We start from the raw sequence: 25,951 nt of genomic DNA, 5'->3' as shown, positions 1-25,951 counted from the left end.
AAAAAAAAGAAGGAAAAGGCCCATGAAATACATGAGGCAAAGAGGGAAAGTCCCCACCCTTCTCCCCTCTGCAGAGGTAATGACGTGGGTTTCATTTCATTTCCTTCCAGACACTTTTCTATGCACTTACATCCCTATACACAAGTGTATACAGGTTAGGAGTTTTCTTGTGTTTCCCTTAAATGAGACATATGTCATTCTGTAACTTTTTTTCACCTGATGGGTCTTGGGCCCATTTGAAGCTCAATGGGCCATCTTCTCTATAGCATTAATATATCATAGCTGGACTGAATTAGTAACAGTACCTACCTCAGGGGGTACTGTGAGAATTAACTGACATCCTGGATGTGAAGTGCTTAGAACAGGGCCTGGGGCAGACCAGGCTGTCCTAGAGCTAGTTTCCTTAGCTGTACCACGAGATTAATGCGAGGATCAAAGGGGTCAATAAAGGGAAAGCTGTTCCTGACAGTGCCTGACACAGGTAAGAAGAGCACGACAGCACTGGCTATAACAGCAGTAAATGTGCAGGAAACACTCTTTTTCGTGATTGTAAACGTGCAGTTTACTTTTCTACTGGGAAGCGCAGGCTCCCTGCCTTTGTTCTTTATTTTGATGATTGTCTTGCCTCTTTCTCCTCATTTTCTCTTCTAGATGAACTTTGTCATCTAGTCCCAGAAATAATCTTACTGGATTTAGAGATTGATTTATGGAAGTTTATAGATTACCTTGGGGGGAACTGACATCTTTACAACATCGAGCCTGCCCATCTGGAGATGAACACATACATGGAGTGATGTTGGCTGCGAGGACAGCAGGGCTGGGGGCAGAGAGTGATGCCTTGAGTGGGGGTGGGAGGTGGCAATTCAGCTGGGAGGGGCTGTCCTAGAAGGACGCGGAGGCATTGGCCAGGTGACAGCCGTGCACATTTCTTGTCCCAGGTCTTCATCCCCATTCTGAGGTCCCTCGGACTCCCTTCCAACTGGAAGGACATGCCCACCCAGAGCCCCTCCCCGTCCCCCCCAGTGCTGGGTGGGAGAAATCCATCTCACCTCTGACCCCCTCAAGTCCCCTGCCCGCCCTCAACCCAGTCATTGGTGTTCATGGGCCTGAGGGGCAGGTGGGGCTGAGCTTAAAGGGCCTGTGAACCTCTTTGCCCAGAAACAAGTAGGAAGTCTCTGAAGACCTTGAGAGACAGGAATGACGTAATCAGATCTACATTTCTCAAACAGCACGCTGGGAACCGGGGAAGGGGGCTTGGAGGACGCTGTCACTGCAAGTTGGGGCGATAGGAAGAGAGAGGAAGGGAGCCCCGTGTTGAATGAATGAACGGATGGATGGATGGATGGAAGGTCAGCCCGTACGGACACCAGCCGGTCAGTGAGGAAGAGTGCAGGGTTGGGGAGGGGTCAGCCCTCCCAAGTGCCCCCATGACGACATCAAGCCGCACGCCAGCGTGGGCCTCATCAGCCAGGGCCAGGCTCTGACCGCAGGACTCTCCTGCCTCCAGCTTCTGCCGGGCAGGGAGGCCTGAGGTCGGACCAGCTGCCTGGCAGGAGCTGGGACAGGGGCGGGGAGGCTGAGGGCAGGATGTCCCTCCACTGAGGGGTGGCGTCTGCCCAAGAGAAGCCAGGGGCACCAGGGCCAGCCGGCTCCCCGGGTCTCTTCCCTCTGCCCTGGGCCGACAGGTCGGTGGCCGGCAGGTCGGTGCCTGGTGGGCCCTAGGCCGTGACGAGGGGCCGCCGCCCAGCATCCCCGCCTCATCCGCTCACTGGCGGGGTGGGGACTCGGCAGCCCCCCGTCCCACCCCTGCACAGAAGCCCTTTCACCGGCGGGCGGGCTTGGCGCGCTGGCAGCCCTCAGCCCCCACGCCTCCTTCCTGCCAGGCCCCCAACTGGTCCCCCTCTCCAGGCTCTTCGCAGGCCCAGGGTGGGGAGTGGCCAGGAACCGAGCACAATGTGGCTCCTTGTTCCCCAGCCCGGCGAGCCTCCTGGAATTGGCCCGTTTCCTGCCTGGGCCACAGGGCCTTTTCCAAGGTAAATAAACAGATACGGAGAAGCTGGGGCCGGGGTCAGAAAGCAGGGTACCGGGGTACTGCTCCCTGCACCCCAGCCCCGTGGCCACAGGTGGCGTGGAGCCGCGAGCCTGGGACGGGGAGGCCGAGGCCCCACCCGCTGAGCTTTGCTGACCCCCGGAGGAGCAGGACCTCGGAGGGTTTGGGCCGCTCCGTGCCTCCAGTCCCCGCCCTCAGCCAGGGGCTGCCCCCAGAGAGGAAGCCCAGGAGCCAGGGACCCCCGGCAGGGATTCCCGGGCAGGGGAGACAGCAGCTGACGGCGGAAAGGGCTCTGGGGTGGACGGCAGTTCCCTAGGCTCCCGTCCAAGCTGTGCCGCCTCGAAGGGCTGACCTGGGGAAGGAAGTACGCCACCAGCTGCAGCAAGGGCTGAGGAGGGGCTGCCAGCCTGGAGGGCTGCCCGGAGTGGGTCTCAGCCCTGTGGGCAAGGGGATGGGCACACGTGTTAAGCAAGAGAGTGAAGACTGCTCAGACGCGTGTCGGGGGATGATGCCAGCAGGATTACTCTGTGGGGCTGCATTAGGGTGACGGGCAGGGGCCTGGAGGCTGGGCAGGAATCCTGTATGTCTGCTCTGTGAAGCCCGTTTAAGTGGCTCTTAGTCTCTCATAGATTAGAACAAACCCTGTCTCTCTGAGAGCCACACTTTCCACACGCCTCTTCTCTGTAACAAAGAGGGTAACAAAGAGGGTGGCCTGGATATGGGGAAAGGGCGAAGCGTCCAGCTTCCTGCTTGCCCACGAGCTGGGCTGGCGCCTGCTGGTGCCTGTGGGCTGCCCTCGCGGCTGACCCGCTGGCTTTTAACCCAGGGGCTCCTCCTGTAGGACCCACGTGAAGGCCTCGGAGAGCTCTGAGTCCCGGGCTTCCCCGGCCCGACCACGCCGGCCACCGTGTCTGCTTTGACGTGGCTGAGTCCCCACGGGTGGCAGCGCAAGACAGCACTGCCCACGGCGCCCCTCTCCGTTTATCCCTCGCAACTGCCCCTCCCGGCAGAAGCCCAGGTGGGGACGCCCAAACCCGGAAGCCCAACTCGTCACTTCCTCTCCCATGATTCCCAGGGTCCAGGAAGTGGAAGACCCCTCCCCTTCTTCTCGATGGGACCGTTTTCCTCATGATAATCTCTACAGAAAACGGATAGTTCACCAAGCCTGGACCCCGGTAAGTTACAGTGGGAGACACTGGCGTTAAGTTCACTCATTTTCAAGACGGCGAGATCGTATGTTTGAGCGTCAGAGGGGCCCCTGTGTTCCCTCTTTCTCTTTGCCTCCGTAACAAAGTAACAAATCCTGGCCTCCCCAAGGCTGACCAAAGGACGTGACTCAGAAATGCACAAGAGTGAATGAAGCACATGAATAACTAAGCGCTTCCCCCACTCCCCACCTGCAAGGCTCTTCACGGCTCTGGATGGAGCCGGGTGGGAGATGTTGCACCCAAGCTGCCCCTTCTCCCTCTCGCTGCCCCAAAGTACGTCCAGAAACCCCCGACCGTCATGCAGTGCAGAGCTGGAAAGTCAGTTCATTAGATTATCAGTCAGCAGCAGTCACTCCCTCCCCTCTGACGCCCTTCCAGGGGAGCAGTGTGTCCCCACCCCATTTAGGTTGGGCTTGGCCACGTGACTTGATTTGGCCAATGCAAGGTAGGCAGACACGAGGTGAACAGGAGGTTTGAGAAGTGCTTGCCCCCCTGGGCTTCCTGTCTTAGCCCTATAGGAAGCGCATGCCCTGGCCAGCCCACCTGAGCTAAGAGGTTGAGAGATCCATGGAGAATGCAGGACCCAACCGGGCTTACAGCCAAGCCCAGCTGCCCGGCAGAAGCGTAAGCAAGTAAACACTTGAGTGGTTTGTTCCGCAGCATTATTGGGGCAATATCTGACATCCGACTGGTACTGTTAGATGAACTCTGAGGCCCCTTATAGCTCTTTTTTTTTTTTATAAATTTATTTTATTTATTTATTTTTGGCTGTGTCGGGTCTTCATTGCGGTGCGGTACGCAGGCTTCTCATTGTGGTGGCTTCTCGTTGCGGAGCACGGGCTGTAGGTGCGCAGACTTCAGTAGTTGTGGCAGGTGGGCTCAGTAGTTGTGGCTCGCAGGCTCTAGAGCGCAGGCTCAGTAGCTGTGGCGCACGGGCTTAGTTGCTCCGTGGCATGTGGGATCTTCCCGGAGCAGGGATCGAACCATGTGCCCTGTATTGGCAGAAGGATTCTTAACCACTGAGCCACCAGGGAAGCCCCCGCTTATAGCTCTTGGCCTCTACAAGAGGACCAGTCCTGGCCAGGTTTGAACATCCACTTGTCTGGACTGGATGTTGCATTGAATGATCCCTGCCTCCCAAGAGTGAAGGAACTGAGCCCCAGGGGCTCATGGAGAAGCAGCCCTACCTCCTCTCCCTCCTCCAGGCAGGACAGAGGAGGGGGGTTCTCTGATCAGTGTTGCCCTTGTGCCCCTGCAGATGAGGGACCAGGGTTCCTCAGAGGAAGGGGATGATGTCAGACACAGGCTGGGCTGCCTGCCTGCATATCTCCCTTGTCAGCCCAGCCTGGCCTGCATGTCACACACATCGATCCAGAAGGCAGGCATCTTTGCGTCCATTTCCAGAAGAAACACTTGAGGGTCAGAGAAGTTAAAGGACTTGTGGAAGAACACACAGCCGGTGAGTAGACCAGACCAGCCCCCGTTTCCCACACCAGGGCTGTCTGCCCTTCTGCAGCTGAAGGAAGCGGGTGGGCAGGGACCAGTCCTGGGCCCAGAGAGGCCCCTCTCCAGCTGGCCTGCCACCTTCCAGGCGGGGACTCTGGGCAGATGGGTACATCTTGGGAGAGAGGCAGAGTTTTTCTTAAGCCTCCTACCTGTGCCCCTTTCCCCTTCCTATTACCTATATCCGGCCCTTGAAGGAAGTGTGAACCCCAGATTTGAAGCCTCTCTCCTCTTCCCTTCATCAAAGGCAGTTCGTAGATAACCGTCACTCCTAAAAGCATCTGAAAAACTCACACTGAGGCCCTGGTGACTGAGGAGAGCTGGGCCACCACAGGGGGACAGCTGCATAGGGGAAGGACGCCCCCAAAAAGGCCACGTATGGACACAGCCCAGTGAGGCAGGGAGGGAGGCAGGAGAGAGGCCGGGGCCTGAGTTTCCCCTCCCAGTGAACAAGAGCATGGGGCCAGGTGTATTTATAACACAGCCCTGAAGGGGACCAGGCTTCCCATAAATCACACTGTCTCCTTGACAGGAGTAAAAATAGCCCCACGGCATCCTGCACATGCTTGTGCATGGAACAGAGCTGGCCCCGCCAAGCCCTCCGCCCTCTGGTCATTGGGACAAAGTTTCCACCTCCTCCTCCCCGCCGGGCATCAGGCTTGCTGCTGGCCCCTCACCTCCACAGAGGGGATGCCCCAGATGGAGGGTTTGCTCGGTAGGCCCCCCGAAGCTCTGCCCACCAGGCCAAGACTGCTGACTCAGGCTAGCCACAGAGGGGACAGCACACGTCCTCGGCCAGGTCAAGGTGGGGAAAGGGTCATAGCCCAGCAGTGGGTGAGGAATAAGGCTTGGGGCCAGTGGGCGGGGGACTTAGGCTGGAGACCCCAAATAAGCATCCGAGATCACCATGAGGCTTTCCACTACCTGACACCAGATGAAACAGGCACAAGGGGAAGGAGGGACTCAGGGCAACCCTGAAGCAGGGTTGGATATCGGGTGAGACCCCTCAGCCAGTGCACCGCAAAGGGCAGTCTGAGGTCTGCATCAGAGCAATTGGTGGAGACTCCCGGGCATGGACTCTGTGTGTGTGTGGGGGGGAGGGGGACACTGCATTTTTAAACAAGACCCCACAGTTCTGGGGCCCACTGCACCTGCCTTAAGCCCAGGCCGCCCCGCTCTGATGCGCCCCCCACCACTAGACTGGAGCCCTGGGGGGTGGGAGGCACGACACGGGGCGGGGCCCTCTCCCCCCTGCCGCCCCTCTACCGTTCCTGCTCAGCAAGCCAGTTTTCCAGCAAAGTGACCTATCTGAGGCATGATCACACCCTCCCAGCCTCCCAGCCTCTCTTTGGGAAACCCCCTCCCGCGGGGCTGGGGGCAGGGAGAGGCTGCCTTCTCAGGGATGAGGCCTGGGCTCAGGTCTGGGGGGAGCCAATGGGGGAAGGGCCTGCCGAGTGCTGTTTGTGATCATGTTCATCAGTTTGCACAAAGAACCTTCCCCGCAGGTTATTACCAGTGTTTTCACACAGGAGGAAGCAGAAGCTGAGATTTGAACTGGGGTCTGTCTCACCACAGCCCATGGTCTAGGTCACAGGGGAAAACCCCAAATTCTTTCCTGTGTCCAAGCTCAGTATTGCCACAGAGCTACCTTCAGCGTCTCTCTCCTGTGATGTCCAAGATGTGGGCGACTGGCCTCGACCAGACCAGGGTGGTGGCCGGGTACCCTCCCCTCCCCCTCCCCCTCTCCTCACTGGGCCCTGCCTCCCTGGCGCCCCGCCCCCCTGGAGCCACACCCTTCTTCCTGGGCAGCAGCCTCTGCCCGGCAGGACCCGGCCATGCCCTGGGGGCTGAGGGGAAAGGCTCTCACTCTGGCAGAGACCGCAGGCACTTAATTCGTTAATTCGTCTAATTAGACCAGGGCAGTGGTTCCGGCCACAGGGCGCCCTAGGAGACCTCAGAGGAGTTCCTCTTCTCTGAGCCTCATGGTGCAACAAATGCTTGATGAGCACATATCCATCAGACAGTCTCCACTGACCAGCTCCAAATCGGGAATTCTCTCATCCACTCTACCAGTGTTGATGGAGTACCTCTTACGGGGAAGGCACACTTCCAGGGTTGGGGTACAGCAGGGGGCACGACAGGCCGAGGTCCTGTCCACATGGCACTTACACCCCAGTGCCACAGCAACAGGGTTAAGAGTGGAAACTCTAGAAGCACCCGGGTTCAAATTCTGGCTCTGACTCTCAACTAGCTGTATGACCCTGGACAAAATACTTAACTGCTCTGTGCTGTAGCTTCCCCATCTGTAAAGTGAGGGTAATAATGATGCCTGCTTTGCTCTTGGGAGGATTAAATGAGCTAATGGCACATGGCACAGGCTGTTGGCTGCTGTCACTATCAGTGCCTGACCCGAGGTCCTCACAGGGAACGTTGGGAGGATTATGACAGGACATTATGCATCCAAGTATGAAGTATCATAATTTGTCCTATGGCAGCCCCAGCATTCTTTCCCTCTTACGAGTTCAAAGGTACCTGCCCTTGCCTTTTCCTCTTGGGCCACAGCCTCCTAGACAACAGATAACCTCCTGATTCCTTACGCAACTGGAAAAGGGCGTGGAAGAAGCAGCAGAAACACTGACCTCCCCTCCTTCCTGACTTGGTTTAGTTTGGGGTCTTGTAGTGGGTGCTACTGGCCCACCCCTAGTCTAGCCCTGATGGGAACAGAGGGTAACAGCAGCCACAAAGCCCAGCAGGGAGAGGAACAGAGCTGCCTTTAGGTCTGCAGGGGCCAGCACACCAATTTAGAAAAGCAGGCGAGATTATGGGGCCTAGTTAACAATCCTGCCTGGATGACTATCCTTCCTCAGCAATTGGTCTGAGCTATAAGCGGATCAAGAAGTAATAAAAAGAGACAGCTGAAAATGCTGGAAAGTCTAGTCATCTGGGTTATTCCAGTAAAAGGCCAAATAGTATTAAAATTTTTAACACCTGAGAATATCCTTATATTGAAAAAAAAACCTTGGGACATGTTAATAATAATGCTAAGGCTGTTTGGATGCCAGACACTATTCTAAATGCTTTACAGATGTTAATGCAATGATCCTTACCAACTCTGTAGCAAGGTAAACACTACTGTACTATTATTTATCCCCAGATATCAGAAAGGATGGCTGGAGCAGTAGTTCTCAAAGTATGGTCCCATATCAGCAGCATCACCTTTACCTGGGAACTCATTAAACATGTGAATTCTCTGGAACCAACCCAGATTTGCTGAATCAGAAACTCAGGGCAGTGAGATGCAGCACTCTGTATTTTAGCAAGCCCTCTGGGGGATTCTAACGCATGCCCAAACTTGAGAACCACTAAGCTAGATCTGCTGTGGTAACAAAAACTCCCTGCGCTCAGTGGCTTAAAACAGTAAAGGAATAAGTCTCCCTCGTGCTACCTGTCCACTGTGGGTGGCAGGAGGCCTTTGCTCGTCACAGCACTCAGGCACCCTTTGGAAATGGTCCTGAAGGCTTAGAACAAATGAAGAAACATACAAGAAACTCTACTAAAACTTGGTAAGAACAGAGTCCGTGGTATTTGAACAAGATCCTGCCCCATCCCCACCCCCAGCTCAGCAGGATGGAAATTCCCCTCTAGGCTGCTGCAGCCCAGCACACAGAGGTCCCTTCCCTTCAGCTCCAAGGCAGGGGTCATCTTCCCAGAACACGCAGGAAGTCAGCATTTGTCAGCCTGCCCCCAGCTACTTGCTGCTGAGGCATTGTAAGTGTTGCCGAGAAATGGGGGCTCCCTATTCTGCCCAGCACCCACTCTACCAGGGGCGTGGCACCACTCAGAACACTGGGCCCCCATCCCCTTGCCCTGGCTTTCTAGGAAGAGGTTCCATCCTGCGAGAGGCAAGCCAAGAAGGCCTGAGGCTATAGCCTTTCTCCTCCACCGAGCACTCAGCTCCTAAAGGAGGGGTACCATTCAGAGAGAAGCACACCCTTGTCCCTAGTCCCAGCTCCAGAGTCATGGCACAGAGATTTTGCCCAGAGGGAGAGGCAGGCTGTAGAACAGAGAGCTCCCAATCTCTTCTCAAAGGAATCGACTTCATTTGCAGCAAAGTGTGGAGAAGTTCAAGCCCAGAGGTGCCCTCAGAAACACTGGAGGCTGTGGTGGCGGGCAGTTGGGAGGAGGCTGGTAGATTCATTGGAGATGTAGGCTAGTTAGTTTGTCAGAGAGAACCAGGGAAAGAGACAGCTGTAAGGAGCCCTTCTGGGGTCAAAACAGATCTCAAACACTGACCTCAGGAACCGTCCCTTCAAAGGAGTCTAGATTTGATTGGATTAGCCTGGGAACAATATATGCCACAGGGCGGTGATGAAAACAGTGGTGCAACTAACTAGCAATTAGTGGCGCTTAACAGATGTGTTTGGTCAGGGAAAGAGAGACTCAAAGAGAGCCCTGCCAAAACGACTGTCATTCCAGGGTGACTGTGGCCACAACCACCAAGCCTGCGCTCTCCGAGGAGCGACATCAGAGGCTACACATTAAGGGGAGAGGGTAGAATAGACTTTACTCAATAATCCACCAAGTCACTAAACCAATAAATAAGCAGATAACAACAATGCCCCAGGGGAGGGACACCATACTGAGTTGCTACAGTATATTATCTAAAATGTCCAGTTTCCAACAAAAAATATGAGACATACAAAGAAATGGGAAAGTATGACTCATACACAGGAAAAAGGCAAGTAATGGAAACTGCCTATGAGAATGACCAGATGTTGGATTTAACAGACAAAACTTCAAAGTAGCCATTATAAATATGTTCAAAGAACTAAAGGAAACCATGATAAAAGAAGTAAAGGAAGCTATGATGGGAAAGCTGCATCAAATAGAGAATATCAATAAAGAGATAGAAATTATAGGGGCTTCCCTGGTGGCGCAGTGGTTGAGAGTCCGCCTGCCGATGCAGGGGACATGGGTTCGTGCCCCGGTCCGGGAACATCCCACATGCCGCGGAGCAGCTGGGCCCATGAGCCATGGCCGCTGAGCCTGCGCGTCTGGAGCCTGTGCTCTGCAGCAGGAGAGGCCACAACAAGAGGTCTGCGTACTGCAAAAACAAAACAAAAAAAGAGATAGAAATTATAAAAAGAACTAAATGGAAATTCCGAAGTTGAAAAGTACCATATCTAAAACGAAAAGTTCAGTAGAGAAGCACAACAGTAGATTTGCTCTGTAAGGAGAATTAGTGAACTTGAAGATAGATTAGAGATTAAGCGGTCTGAAGAGCACAGATAAAAAAAGAATGAAGAAAAATGAACAGAGAAAGGCTTTCACTTGAGTTCAATAATATAACAGCCTTATAAAAAGAGTCAGTAAGCATCCCATCTTTTTCTCTCCTCCAGAATATTTTGTTCATGATTTGTATTTTATGTTCCTTGAATATCTGTAAGAACGCACCTAGAGTCCCCTAAACCTAGTGTTCTATTTTTGAAGCTGTGAAACTACCAGTTCAATTTATTTCATTGTTATAGGTCTATTGAGCCTTTCTGTTTCTTCAGGCATCAGTTTTGTCTCTAATTTTTGGCTATTATGAATAATGTTGCTATAAATATTTATGTACACATTTTTGTGTGAACATGTTTTCAATTCTCTTGGTAATACACCTAAGAGTGGAATTTCCAGATCACAGGGTAACTCTATGTTTAACTGTTACCGCAGAAGCTGCCCCATTTTACATTCCCATACAGACATATATGAGGGTCCAATTTCTCCACAGCCTTTTATTATTATTTTCGTTCTTTCTTTAAAAAAAAATCATAGCCATCCTAACTGGTATGAAGCAGTTTTGTGGTTTTGGTTTGCATTTCCCTTATGACTAATGATGTTGAACATATTGTCATGTGCTTATTGGCCATTTGTATGTCTTCTTGGAGAAATATCCATCTAGATCCTTTGCCTATTTTTTTTTGAATTTTTAAAAAATATTTATTTATTTATTTAATTATTTTGGCTGTGCCGGGTCTTAGTTGCGGCACATGGGATCTTTGTTGCGGCATACGGGATCTTTAGTTGCGGGATCAAGGCATGCAGGATCTTTTTAGTTGCAGCATGCAGGCTTCTTAGTTGCAGCATGTGGGCTTGTTAGTTGCAGCATGCGAACTCTTAGTTGCAGCATGTGGGATCTAGCTCCCTGACCAGGGATCAAACCCAGTACCCCTGCATTGGGAGCGTGGAGTCTTATCTACTGGACCACCAGGGAAGTCCCCATCCTTTGCCTATTTTTAATTGGGTTGTTGGTTTAGTTATTGCTGAGTTTTTAGAGTTTTTTTTTTTTTTTGGCCGTGCTGTGTGGCTTGCAGGATGTTAGTTCCCTGACCAGGGACTGAACCTGGGCCACAGCCGTGAAAGCGCCAAGTCCTAACCACTGGACCGCCAGAGAATTCCCTAGAGTCCTTTATATATTCCTGATACTAGTCCTTTATCAGAGATATGACTTGTAAATATTTTCTCCCATTCTGTTGGTTATCTTTTCACTTTCTTGATGGTACCCTTTGAAGCACAAAAGTCTTTAATTTTGATAAAGTCCAATTTATCTATTTTTTTTTTCTTTTGTTGCTCATGCTTTTGGTGTCATTCTTTTTTTTTTGTGGTACGTGGGCCTCTCACTGTTGTGGCCTCTCCCGTTGCGGAGCACAGGCTCCGGACGCGCAGGCTCAGCGGCCGTGGCTCACGGGCCCAGCCGCTCCGCGGCATGTGGGATCTTCCCGGACCGGGGCATGAACCCGTGTCCCCTGCATCGGCAGGCGGACTCTCAACCACTGCGCCACCAGGGAAGCTCTCGGTGTCATTCTTAGAAACCATTGCCAAATACAAGGTCGTGAAGATTTATCCATGTTTTTTTTTTTTATATTTATTTATTTGGCTGTTTCAGGTCTTAGTTGTGGCACACGGGATCTTCATTGCAGCACACGGGCTTCTCTCTAGTTGTGGCGCTCGGGCTCCAAAGCATGCAGGCTCAGTAGTTGCAGCATGCAGGCTCTCTAGTTGTGGCGCACAGATTCCATAGTGCGCGAGCTCAGTAGTTGTGGCGTGCAGTCTCTCTAATTGTGGCGCAGGCTTAGTTGCCCTGCAGCATGTGGGATCTTACTCCCCTAATCAGGGATCGAACCTGCATCCCCAGCATTGGAAGGTGGATTCTTAACCACTGGACCACCAGGGACGTCTTATCCATGTTTTCTTATCATTTTAGTTCTTACATTTTGAGTTATTTTGACTGATTTTTGTTTGCTGAACCCCTCTTGCATTTCTAGGATAAATCCCACTTGGTCATGGTGTATAATCTTTTTCATATGCTGCTAGATTCAGTTTGCTTGTATTTTATTGAGAATTTTTTCATTTGTATTCATAAAAGATATTAGTTTGCAGTTTTCTTTTCTTGTATGACTTTGACTTTGATATCAGAGTAATAGAAGAAATTGGGGACTTCAAACCCATGGATTATTCAGAAGTATGCTGTTTTATTTCCAAGTGTTTGAATAATTTCCTGTTATTGTTTTGTAATTGACATCTAGTTTAAGTGCACTATGATTATATTTTGTATGGTTTCATTTCTTTTATATTTGTAAAGGTTAGTTTTACTACCCTGGGTATAGTCTATCCTGGTGAATATTCCACAGGCACCTGAAAAGAATGTGTATTCTACCATTGTTGGGTAGAGTGTTTTATAAATGTCAATTAGATCCAGTTGGTTGATGGTATTGTTCACTTCTTCAATAGCCTTTCTGATTTTCTGTCTACCAGTACTATTACTTTCTGAGAGAAAACTGCTAACGATAATTGTGAATTTGTTTATTTCTCCTTTCATTTCTGACAGCCTTTGCTCCATGTATTTTGAAGCTCTATTTTTGGGTGCATACACTTTTTGGATTGCTATGTCTTCTTGGTAAATTGACCCTTGTAATCCTTTGCTCTAAATACTTTGTCTGGCTATATAATAATAATTAATACAGCCACTCCAGCTTTCTTTTGAATGTTTTCTTCATGGTAAATCTTTTTCCATTCTTCTACTTTTTGCCTATTTATATCATTATATTTGAAGTAAGATTCTTGTAGACGGCATTATAGTTAGGTCTTTTTTTTTAACTTATAAACTATTTCTTTTATATTTTTATTATTATTTTTAAAAATATTTACTTATTTGGCTGTGCTGGGTCTTAGTTGAAGCATGCGGGATCTTCGTTGCCACGTGTGGGATCTTTTAGTTGCGGCATGCAAGGTCTTTAGTTGCGGTATGCGGGATCCTTAGCTGTGGCATGCAAACTCTTAGTTGCGGCACATGGGATCTAGTTCCCTGACCAGGGATCAAACCCGGGTCCCCTGCATTGGGAGCATAGAGTCTTAGCTACTGGACCACCAGGGAAGTCCCAGTCTTGTTTTGTTTTTAATGTCATTACTGATCTCTTTGGATTTAGATCTACTATTTTATTAATTTTGTTTTTTTCTTGTCTCTCTATTTCCCCTTTCCTGCCTTCTTTTAGGTTATTTTAATGTTTTTTAGTATTTCATTTTAATTTATCTATTGTGTTTTTGACTATTATCTTTTTGTATTGTTTTCAAGTGTGCTCTAGGGAGCACAATATACATACTTAACTTTTCAAGTCTACTTAGCATCAATATTTTACCACTTCAAGTGGAATGTAGAAAACTTTCCACAGTATATGTCCTTTTAACCTCCCCATTTACATAATGGTTGTCATATATCACATTGACATACATTGGAAATCCCACCAAATAATGTCATAATTTTTGCTTTCAACCATCATAGTTGTAAAAACTTAAGAATAGTTTGTTGCATTTGCCCAGATGTTTACCATTTCTGTCGCTTTTCCCAATCTTGATATTTCAGTTTCCTTCTGGCACTATTTCCCTTCTGTCTGAAAAACTTCCTTTAGTATTTCTTTTTGAGTAGGTATGCTGGGAATGAATTCTTTTAGTTTTCCTTCATCTGAAAATGTCTTCATTTCACCCTAATTCCTGAAGGATATTCTCACTGGATACAGAATATGGGTTGACAGTTCTTTTCTTTCCACACTTTAAAAATGTCGTTCTACATCCTTCTGGCCCCCATAGTTTCTAATGAGAAATCCACAGTCATTTGAATTGTTATTCTTTAAAAATGAATGTTTTTTTCTGGCTTCTTTCATAATTTCTTCCCTGCCTTTTGTTTTCAGCAGTTTAATCAGAATGTGTCTGGTTGTGAATCTCTTTGGGTTTATCCTATTTGTAGCTTACTGAGCTTATTGAATTTGTAGGCTTATGTCTTTTGCCAAGTTTGGAAAGTGTCCAGCCAGTATTTCTTCAAATATGGTCTGTTCACATTTTGCTGCTTTATTTTATGGGGGAGCTGGGGTGGAGAATGCTGCTCCATATTATAGGCCGTCTTATCTGGAAACAGAAAGTGTTTTATTAATATTAATATGGATATACCACTCTTTGGATTAAAATTTGCCTAATAAATATTTCCTATCCCATTACTTCCAGTATTCCTGTATTCTGATATTTATGTTTTTTGCTTTGGTTTAATTATTTCATTTGACATGCTCCTTTAATCTATACATTTTGTCCATTTATTATTTATTATTTTTTGTGATCAGTTATATATTTTGGACTGTGTTATTTATCTTCCTTTTCCTTTATTTCCTTTTCTCCTTTATTGTTTTCCATTAGCTTGGTTACATTTTCTGTATTCTTTTCTTCCCACTCCCTGCTCCACATATTACTTTGGAAGTTATACATCCTATTTCATTCCCTTTGTAGGTTACCCTTAAATTTTTAATTTGTATACTTGAACTAACAATGTCTGCAGCATATGTCTACCCTTTTAACTAATACAAGGAACTTAGTCACCATTGGGGCCCAATACTTTAATTACATCTTTTTATACCCCCAAATTGGTTACTGTTGTTATCATTAGATTTACTCACATTCGCTCACTTTTATTTGTATTTTTGTTTATCGTTGCTGCTTTCTTAACACCACTTCTTCCTGGGTTATAATATATACCATATATAGGAGATATGTGTACAATACAAAGGATATATAGGACACATACTTTTATATAGATATATAGTCAGTCCATAAAAAGTCTGTTAGTAGTAAAATCTCTCAATCTTTACAAAAAATAACCTTATTTTTATCCTTGCTCTTCAATAATAATTTAGCTAAAGAATTTCTAGATACACTCTTATTTTCTCTTAGCAACTTGAAGATACTCTTTTTTAAAATTAATTAATTATTCATTTTTGGCTGCGTTGGGTGTTCGTTGCTGCGTGTGGGCTTTCTCTAGTTGCGGTGAGCGGGGGCTACTCCTCGTTGCGGTGTGCGGGCTTCTCATTGTGGTGGCTTCTCTTGTTGTGGAGCACGGGCTCTAGGAGCGCGGGCTTCAGTAGTTGTGGCACGCAGGCTCTAGAGCACAGGCTCAGTAGTTGTGGCACACGGCTTAGTTGCTCCATGGCATGTGGGATCTTCCCGGACCAGGGCTCAAACCCGTCTCCCCTTCGTCAGTAGGTGGATTCTTAACCACTGCGCCACCGGGGAAGTCCATGAAGATGCTCTTTAACACAGTCTTCAGGCTTCTAATGTTGCCATTAGCAATCTCCTGGCAGTGTCATTGTCATTCCTTTGAAGGTATCTGTCTTTTCTCTCTGGTTGCTTTTAAGATCTTCTTTATGGTGTTTGGCAGTTTCACAGGGATGTATATAGTTCTGAATTTATTCGTCTTACTGGAACCAGTGCTTTCTGAAACTGAGGATTTATATTTTTCACAAAAACTGGCATTTTGTAGACACTATCTCTTCGAATATGTTGTCTCCACCATCTGCCTATTCTCTTCCCCATGGAACTCCTGTTAGATGTGTGTCAGACCTCCTCATTCTATTCATGTCTCTTACACTCTCTGGATCAGTAAGTTTTTGTTGTATAACAAATCATCCCCAAATGCACTAGCTTAAAATAACAACCATTTATTCAGCTCATGATTCTGTGCATCACCAATTTAGGCTAGGCTCAGTTGGGTGGTTCTTATGGTCTTGGCTGAGCTCACTCATGCATATGTGGTCAGTTAAGGACTGGCTGGTCTGGGATGGCCTCAGTTGGGATGGCACTTCTTTGCTCCACACTGTCCCTCATCTTCCAGCAGGCTACTCTGGGTTTATTCATTAAGGGTTTTAAGAGAATGAACGGAAGTGCCCAAGGCCTCTTGAGGCCAAAGCTCAGAACCAGCATCACTTCCACCACATTTTATTGGTCAAATGAAGTTGCAACCGCAGCCTAGATTAACAGGGTGGAGGAAAAGACTCCGCTTCTTGATGATAGGAGCTGCAGCTGCAAAATCACATGGAGGAAAATGGAATTTTATAAAATTAAGAAAGTGATGCTGTACCTCTGTATTTGTGTCATTTTTCTCTCATGTTTTTTTTTTTTTACTACTTTCTTTATCATTTTAAACATACTTATTTTGGACTTCCCTGGTGGTCCAGTGGTTAAGATTCCATGCTTCCACTCCAGGGGGCACGGGTTCGATCCCTGGTGGGGGAACTAAGATCCCGCATGCTCTGTGGCACAGCCAAATAAATAAATAAATAAAAATAAAAACATATTTATAGTCTATCAGATTGGTTTTGGGTGCTTAATCTTGCTGTTTTTGTATCTCCAGACTTTTGACTGGGGTTGAGTTTTCTTCTGCGCACTATCAACTCATCTTCATCAGGGCTTTATCTGTGGGAGTGCTGTGTGACCTCAGTTGAGGACCTGTTCTTTTAGAGCAAGTTTTGTATTTGTTTCTGTTAAGTAACCCACAGATATTACTAAGCCTGGGACCAATATTTATGTTAATCGCTCAGTTATAGGTTAACAGGTGGAGTCACGTTGAATCTAAGACCTGTGTGAGCACTGGCTCTTGGTTCACAAACTCTCAGGAGGCATTTAAAAAATTCTACCAGCCACGCTGAGACAGACAAATTTCCTTCTTGTCCTTTTGTGCCTAAAGGTCTTGTGTTTTTTTTTTTCCTTTCATTTTTGCACATTATTTCACTGAAGGTCTAGCCCCAGACAGTCCCAGCTTTAGTTGGAGTCTCTGTTTCAAACCCCACTTTGCGTAGATCCAAGGCATCACCTTCTCTGGATGACAACCTGCCCCCATTTCTGCCTGTGCCTCAAGGTTCCCTCATCTGCCTAGTAGGGCAGCTGTGGTCAGTTTACCTTTGTTACCCTCTTCATTTCTAGCTCTTGGAGATTTCCTTTTGGTTCTTAATTTCTTGGATTTGAAAGGAAACTGTTGGTGGTGGTTTTTTGTTTTAGTTTTAGCTGAACTTTCCTAGGTGTTTACAGCAGGATAGTTTTCAGGTTATATAATCTACTCTATTGCTCAAAACACAAGTCCAAATACAAACACAAATTATTTTTTTTTTAAGAACTGGAATCAAAATTTCCTGGCTGTCAAAGCAGGTAGAAGATCTGCAGAACACAGTTTGAAAACCACTGAAACAGAAGGGCAAACCCAGGCTTCTTGCCACCTGCTTCCACAATTCTGGCCCTCACACCCTTCATGTTCTGGGACTTGGGGTAAGTTACTTAGCTTCTCTGAGCCTTTTGTTTCTCTTCTGTATGGATGGCCATACCTAACTCCCAGAACCTGGGAACATGCATGGAAAGCCCTGGCCCTGCGATGCTTGAGGTGGGAGTCTCTCCAAATGGCAGTCTTTGGTATAATCTAGAACGTTGCCTCAGGCGTAACACCCCTCTGCCCAGCCAGGTGAATGGAGGGCTGGCTGGAGGCAGGTTTCCAGGCACTGTTGCAGGCTGTTCTGAGCTTCCTCACAGACAGGAGTACAGAGTAAAGTCTCCCCAGGCAGAACCCCGGTCCCAGCGGTCCTGTTTCTCCTTTGCATCCATTTCTGGGAGGACAGCCCGTGCTGGCCACACCTGACCACAGTGCTTTCCAACCAGCCCTGGGCAGGGACCCCTTGAGAAGGCACCCCACCCCCTCCCCACTGACCTCGGCTTCCAAACAGCCCATTCATCCTACGGGTCGGGGGTGGGCTGTGGGCGGTGGTGAAGGATCCCCGTCCTCTTGCCCCAGACCCCGGGGCCGGGATGGGGGACACCCCAGCGGAAGCGGCGACCCCCAGGGAGGCCCCTGCACAGGAAGAAAGGCATTTCTGTCTCGCTCTGAATCCGCCTCGGGTTTCGCACTTCCCTTCCCCGGGACAATCCCGACCTTCACCGTGAAGGAACTTTTGCAAACACACACACGCACATGTATTTTTGGAAGAAGGGGAAGAATTCCAAGAGAACCTCTGCTCGGTTAAAAATGAAGTGAAGATTATATTAAGAATGAAAGGCGAGCGGGGCCGCTCAGGCGCAGACAGAGGGCCCTTTCATCGGCCGGGCCGCGCGCCGCGGGCAGCTGCCAACACAAACGCGGGCGGAACAGAACCTGCGGAGCCGTCGGCCGCTGCCAGGCCGCGTCCCCGCCGCTCGCGGGCTGGCGCCGCTCCCCGTTTCCGCTCTGCTGACGCACCGAAATCGCCGGGCGGCGGGGCCGCCGGGGCCGCGGGGAGAGCGCCGGAGGGTGGGCCGGGCCGGGCTGCGGGGCGCGGTTCCTGGCCGAGCTTCACCTGAGCGCCCGGAGCGCCCAGGTGGGGCCCGGAGTTTCCCATCCGCGCGCTTCGGTCAACACCACTGCCTGCCTCCCCTCGCTGGGGCCGCCCCTCTGCCCCGGGCCGCTGCGCGTCCTCAGCCCAGCCCCCAGCGCATCGTGGGTGCACACTGGGCTCCAGGCAGCCTCCTCCGTGAAGCCCGCCTGGATCATCCCTGCGCTGGACTCCGACGGGCCGTACCTGGTCCTTCCTCGAGACCCCTGTTAGGCCCAAGCAGAGTCTGCAAGCCTCCTGCAGCCCCTCACCCAGTGCGAACCTCTCCCATCCCCAAAGGTGTCCGTGGGGCGAAGAGAGGGTCCATGCCTGACGCCGGCCCCAGACGTGGCTGCTGAGTGTTCCCCATACAAATCTCTCCGTGGAGGATGGGCAGCCTAATGGTTTGCTAACCCAGGACCATTACTCCCATTAATAGTTATTAATTAATGGTTGTGAAAGCCATTCAACCTGACCTGTTAAATGGGCACAGCCAAGTCATCCTTCCCTACTTCTCAGGACTTGTGTGAGGCTGAGGAAAAAGTCTGAGGAGAGGTAAGGACGGCTTGGGAACTGCAGGGTGCCCGGGCCTTTCTCTATGAGACAGGCACTCCTGGCCACTGCCCAGATCTGCCCTACTCATGCCTCCGCCAAGGCACTGCTTCCCACCCCCTCACAGGAGGATTAATCACTCTATTCAGAAGCTCCAGGACTCCCCGTAGTGGGAGAGGTTATGTCAGCCCACAGCCTGGCCCCTGGGAATCTTCCTTCCCAATCCCACCTCATCACTTGGCTCCCACCCCAATGCCAGAGGAGGGCACTGGTCCTGTTGGCCAATCGAAGAACACCACCCACCTGCCTGATTGGTTCTGGGATGAGCAGTGACCCACCCTACGGAAATCAAGGCTTCCCTGTGAAGGCGGGCAGTGAGGCTCTGGGTCTTGGTGCCTGAGAGGAGTGAGCTTGAGGCTGCTAGGGGTTCCCCAATGCCTACAGGAAAGCAGAGGTGAGAGAGGCGGTGGGTGAGGGGGCGAGAAAGACGAAAACCCGGAGAGACACCAACGGAGACACAGACGTCATCCTGGGTCGGCAGGACCCAGCTGTGCTGCAGACAGAGCCACCCCGGGCCACCCATGACAATGACCAATCCATTGTCTTTCAGTTTGGGCCCGAGTAAGTTGGGTTTCTGTCAGCTGGAGTTGAGAGTCCCACCTAATATCCTCACCACACCTGAACAGTAAAACCTGAGCCCTTGCACTTGGTACTTGTGACCTTCACAATGTGCAACCCGCTTCCCTTTCTGGCCTTGGGCTGCCTTTGCCCGTCCAGCACCTTACCACTTACGAAGGATTTTCACAAGCGTGATTGGAGGCGATCCTGACCACAACGCAGGTGTTGGATAAGGAAGCTGAAGCCTCAGGGCTAAGTGCCGTATCCAGAGTCACAGAGGCATAATGTGGACCAATTCCAGCCTAGTTGTCTCTGACCACAGCCAGTCTCCCAGCCACAGCAGCCAGCCTCCCTCTCCCCTCCTAAGCCCTCCCTCCCACCCGCTCCTAAACCCCACACTCGGGTGTCTCCACAGTGCAGTGGCTGTGGTCCCCCCCTCCCCCGCTTCCGCTGCTGACCTCTGTCCTTCACAGCTCAGTGTGTGTCCGCCTCCCCTCCCCCTCCTCTGAGCCTGCAGTCTGCACCAGTCATTTGGCGTTTGTGCTTCCGATGCTGTGGGCTGGGTTGCTGTATCCCCACCTTGCTCCCCAATGCACAGAGTCAGGGCTAAAGGCAGGAGCCTGTCCCATGCTGCTCTAGGTGTGCCTTTTGAATACTGAGGGGGCAGAAACCACAGGATGTGACAATGGATGAGATTTGGGAAGTGAGGACGGGAGAGGAGAGTCAAATACGGTGACCCCTTTGGTTTGTTTCTGGCTTGGGTGTGATCATTAACTAAACTCAGAAACGTGAGAGGACACCCGGGTTACCCAGAAGAGACCAGGGAGGGGAGGTCTCAAGGCCCCAGGGGATACAGCACAGAAGGTCCAGAGAGGACAGGGCTGGAGGAAGAGGTTCAGGAGGCTCGGAGGTAAAGGTGGAGGCTGAGCGCCTTGGGAGTGGATGCGTTCACCCGAGAGGAACTCATTCATGTGGGAGAGGAGATGATCAAGGACAGAATCCCAACATTTGCGGGACTGGCAGAGGAGGGGGGCTAGGTGGGGGGAGCGCAGTGGGGAGAGAAGAGGAGGCAGTTCAGTGAAGAAGACAGAACAAGGAGAGTGCTTTGTGAAAACTACATGAGAAGGTGCTTTAATAAAGGACTGCTCCAAAGTGGCAAGTGATTTCAGAGGTCCATGGGAAGACTTCTTTCCAGAAGGAAGGTGCCCTCTGGGACTAGTTCCAGAATATATAAAGAAGTCTTTCAATTCAACAATGAAAGGACGAATGATCTAATTAAAAAATGGTCAAAGGATCTAAATAGACATTTCTCCAAAGAAGATATACAAGTGGCTAGTAAGCACATGAAAAGATGCTTGACTTCAGCTGTTCTCAGGGAAATACAAATCAAAACCACAATGAGATACCAGTTCACACCCACTATAATAGCTATAAAACCACTACTAGTATGACGACTACTACTACTACTACTGCTACAACCCCAAAATAACAAGTGTTGGCGAAGACGTGGAGAAATCAGAACCCGCATACGTGGCTGGTGGCATGTAAAATGGTGCAGTTCCTGTGGAAAACAGTATGACTGTTCCTTAAGAAATGACATGTGGAATTGCCACATGACCCAGCAATTCCATTCCTAGGTATATACCCAAAAGAACTGAAAACAGGTGTTCAAACAAAAATATACACAAATGTTCACAGTAGCATTATCCATAATAACCAAGAAGTGGAAACAAAGCAAATGTCTACCACCTAATGAATGGATAAACAAAAGGTGGTATATACATCCAATTGTATATTATTCAGCCATAAAAAGGAGTAAAGTATTGATACACAGTACAACATGGACGAACCTTGAAAACATTATGCTAAAGTGAAAAAAGCCAGAGACAAAAGGCCACATATTGTATGATTCCATTTATGTGAAACGTCCAGCACAGATAAATCCATAGAGGTGGAAAGGAGATTGGTGGCTGTCAGGGCCTGAGAGAAGAGAGTGGAGTGTGACTGCTGATGCGTATGGCCTTTCTTTCTGGGGTATCAGAATATTCTCGAATTAGATACGGTGATGGTTGTACGACCTGCGAACATGCTTTTTTTTTTAAAAAAAAAAACCATTTAATTGTGTAACTTTAAAGAGTGATATTTACAGTATGTGAATTATGTCTCATTTTTTTAAAAGAGGAGGAATATGTGAAGACATCCTCTTGTACAAGTTGTTAACTCTCCTGGAAGGATAACGAGGAAATTGCCAACAGTGAAGGGACCAGGAATGGGGCAGAGGGCGAGGATGGGAGGGAGGGCACTTGTACATCAATTCTGAGTCATGGGAATGGATTACATTTTTCAAGAAGTAAATAAATAGAACAAAATAAATGGCTGTTGGTGAAAGAAGGAGGCAGGATTGAAGGAGTCTTTTTTAGGAGGGAGAGGCTGGGCCATGTTTGGAGGCAGAAGGGGAGAAGAAGCCTGTGTGTCACAAACAGAGGAGGCTGATGAACCGCTGAGGCCCGGATCGACAGCACAGAAAGGGGCAAGGGGTGGGCATTTCCCCCACCCCTAACTCCTGCCCCGAGGACCCTGGGGAGGAGGTGAGGGGGGCAAAGATACAGAAGTAGGGGTGAGGGGAAAGGGGGGTCTTATTTCATGCCCAATGACGTTTATTGGCTCTGTGGAGGAAGAGGCCAGGTCACTGGGCCTGGAGATAGGAGAAGGGGGTGCTGGAGGGGAAGAAGGGGCATGAGCATCAAGGGCAAGGTTAGGAAGGGCTCCCTCATGGAATCCAGAAAGGAACCAGTGACGCAGGAGAGGGCTGCTGAGTAATTCTGAGGTTGGAAATCCACCTCGGTGATTTTCACATCCATTCCATGGAGCTTGAGTAAGGCTCTTTGTGTGCCGGGACACTGTGCTATTGATGGCGGGCAGCTATCGGCTGTGGCCAAGCAGGGGTCAGCCCACCTAGGCGTCTGCTTTAGACTCCAAACGCCACCGCACAGGGTGGGGCAAGTGGGCCTTGCGGGGGTTTAGGAGAAACGGGGGTGGAGGCGCCAGCCCTAGCAGAGGGGCACAGCATGGGTGGTGCCCGGGGAGTGACCCTTGGGCTGGGGAGCCACGCCATCTCTGGGGTGGGGACTGAACTGGGTAGTTCAGAGGGGCTGACATCGTCGTGACCTTCAGTCCTCCTAGTCAACTGCACATTTTCCAACAACTGTTCACAATTAAGTTGGAAACCCTCACCGCATTTCCAGCCAACTAGTTGCTGTCTGCTGTTGGCTCCTAGGGCTCCCCTGACACCGAAGATGCCATCAGGTTTGGCTTTCACCACCACCACGGAGGGAGATAGCCCTGTTGTTAAGGTGTCCGTGTGCCCGCGGCCCTTCTCTGGGTCGATGATCGTCTCCAGATCTGCAGCCCTGCCCAGGGTTCTGGGGTCCCATGGCCCCCACTTGCCCCACCAGCGCTTGCCCTGCCCTCTTTAGCAGTCGCTGCCGCCCATGGCTCATGCTGAGTTCACAGTCTTCTTGTCTGACCCGGGTTCATCTTTATTTTCCATCAAGGGTCCTTGAACCAGATTTCCTCAACACAGCCAGCCAAGGCAGACCTCATTTCAAGCCACCTATTCTGCATTGTCTTTGACTTGTCCATAAGGATTTCATGAGGTACGTGAACATAGCTTATAAGTGAGCTCTATTTATTCCTTCAACAAACTGGGGCTCCTGTCTCTCTGACTATGCAGGGGAATGGAGGACCACAGTCAGGTGACATCCTGTCCCTGTCCTGGAGGAGCTCACAGCCTTGAGGAAGTCAGGCCAGACCATCCAGTTACTGTGGGGTGTTGGGAACCAAGGCCCTGGGCATCTCGGAGGCAGCTATGTCAGGGTGGTGAGGGAAGGCTGCCTGGAGGAGGGGACGTTTAAGTTTTTTTTTCTTTCCAGGTTTATGCATGTATTTATAACTATCTTATACGTGTGATTTTTGTATAAAGAAATTAAAATAATTTTTTAAAATATGAGAAATGTTTTAACACCAAGAAAAGAGGAAGGTTTATGATTTTATTTGCCAGACTGGGGGCAGAGAAGTTCGCTCTTGTGCTGAATGGCCCCTTTACCATGATTGTTGGGATGACTGACAGTTTGCTGGGGACACGTGTCCTGCCTCTTTGTGAGCCCTGGAGGCTTCCACTCAGGATCCTGTCTTAAGTTAAGCTTTGGAAGAGGAATGGAAATGCGGTCTGGTCTGAGAGCAACACATGGGGAGGTACAAGGGGTGGAATGGTGTGAACATTTAGGAACCGCAGGTGGCTCAGCGTGGCTGGAAGGCAAGGAGCCTGGCAGGGAATGGCTGGAGATAGGCCAGGCCTCCTATGCTAAATTAGAGAGTTTGAACTTTATCTCAAAGGCTACTGGGAGCAACTGAAGCATTTAAGCCGGAGCAGGATGGGGCTAGCAGGTGGAGGAGGGATGGAGTCTAGGACTGGGGAGGCTAGGGGGAAAGGTGTCCAGTGATCAAGGAGAGAGGTCGTTACATCTGAGCCAGGAAGGGCAGGGAGATGGAGAGTTAGGGGCTGATACAAGGGACACTACGGAGGCAAAACCCTCAGCTTTGGGATGAGGCTGAGCGGGAGGAGGGAGGGCAGCAGGGCCCCTGAGGGTCTGGCTCAGGGCTGGGGCGGGGGGGGGGGGCAGCAGTGTGAGGGAAATGACTTTCACTGCCTTGTGTGAGTGTGTGGAGATATACTCTGTATGTGCGGAGGTCTCATGAGTCACGCAGGAGTCCCTCCAACACAAGCCACAGCAGCATGAGTTTGGCCAGCCTGTTCCTGGTGAACAGATGATGACGCTGGCTTATCTCCGCTTACTTATCCATCTCGCAATTTACCTCGAGGTTCTCAGAAACCAGCTTAGATTTTGCATCAGGAATTTGGATTCAGGTTCCACTGGCATCCAGTGAGCACCTGTCACAGTTGCTGCACAAACACCGCGTCACTAGGCAGGAGAAAGTGTGGGGCTCTTCCTGGAGTCCATCTTTTCCAAAGTGGCTGTTTGTCTGGAGTCTGTCTCCTGGGGCTGTTCTTATTTCCTGACGTTTCTCAAAGAGCAGCCACAGTGCCCCCGCCCCGCCCCCCCCAAGTCAATTCCCGTCGTGGATGGTGAATTTTCTGGGTCTGACATTGCTTCTCCCTAGAAGGGTGTTTCTCCTTCTGTCTGAGTGGTCAGGGAGGACGAGCTCAGCAGGAGGGAGCTGGTAAAGGAGGCAGGACGGGGACGCAGAGATCGGACTCAAGTGCTGCCCCACCTGCAGCTGCGCTTTTAGTGTGAAGGGCTGTGAATTAAGAAAATCACATTTGGGGCTTCCCTGATGGCGCAGTGGTTGAGAGTCTGCCTGCTGATGCAGGGGATGCGGGTTCGTGCCCCGGTCCAGGAAGATCCCACATGCCGCGGAGTGGCTGGGCCCGTGAGCCATGGCCGCTGAGCCTGCGCGTCGGAGCCTGTGCTCCGCAACGGGAAAGGCCGCAACAGTGAGAGGCCAGTGCACCGCAAAAAAAAAAAAAAAGAAAATCACATATGTAAGAAAGATAACATATTTTTTGGTTTATTACAATATTTATATCATATCACCTTCTTATCTATCTTCTGGCATTTCCGTCTCTTTCTAGAATGTTTGCCTCCTAGGCCAAAAACACGAGTGCCCTGTGTGCAAACGCAAACACACAGGCTTTTTTGCTTAACTGATGCTTTGGATTAAGTCTGACTCCTCACTGTTATGATGTCATTATCATGACCGGGTTGACCAAAGCGATTAGAGAGGTCAAGGTAAGCTTCTTAATGAGGTCAGGAGAGAAGGAGCCAAGTAAAGAGCCCAGCCCTTCCCTGCAGCCAGCCTGGCTCCTGAGCCAGAGAGAGAGAGAGAACAGAAGTCTCCAGGGTTGCTGTTCACCTGGGGAGGAGTCTGCAGGGCTCCCCAGGGCCCAAAGGAGGGTGTGATTTCTCAGCCCGACACAAACACAGCTCTCCGTGATCCATCCCGTCTGTCTGCCCGAGTGACATCCACGCAAAGACTTATTTTCGCAAATGTGCAGATGCACAGGTGGGTCACCTCTGGGCCTCTGCTCCTGCCATGCCCTCTGCCTGCCTGCAGCGGCCCTTCAGGCTCCTTCTTTGTCACAACTCACCTGCCTGCAGAGCCTCTCTGCCTCTCCAGCTGTGCTGAGGACTGACCACACTTGCTGCCTTTTCCTCTTGGAGGACAGGGGCCCAGGAGTTGGGCCCCAGTGCCCAGCCAGACCAGTCTTATGGAGCGACCATGTGAAGCAGCTGGGTCAAGAGAGAGGCCTA

The 25,951-nt window shown here is 50.1% G+C and overlaps 1 protein-coding gene across 2 annotated transcripts in view; it reads left to right on the top strand.

Annotated features, from left to right (window-relative positions):
• Positions 1-4,521: 4,521 nt before the first annotated feature.
• Positions 4,522-25,951, top strand: part of TRIM50 (tripartite motif containing 50) — a 58,716-nt gene continuing 37,286 nt past the window's right edge. For both annotated transcript variants that reach the window (XR_004522160.2, XM_073792002.1), the window contains exons 1-3: positions 4,522-4,717; positions 17,229-17,379; positions 23,174-23,275. The gene's annotated coding sequence lies outside the window, so the exon portion shown is untranslated. The remainder of the gene's footprint in view (positions 4,718-17,228; positions 17,380-23,173; positions 23,276-25,951) is intronic.

The sequence above is a fragment of the Tursiops truncatus genome, chromosome 15 (genome assembly GCF_011762595.2).
Source record: "Tursiops truncatus isolate mTurTru1 chromosome 15, mTurTru1.mat.Y, whole genome shotgun sequence".
In the NCBI taxonomy this organism is placed as follows: domain Eukaryota; kingdom Metazoa; phylum Chordata; class Mammalia; order Artiodactyla; family Delphinidae; genus Tursiops; species Tursiops truncatus.
This window is presented reverse-complemented; position numbering and strand designations above follow the sequence as displayed.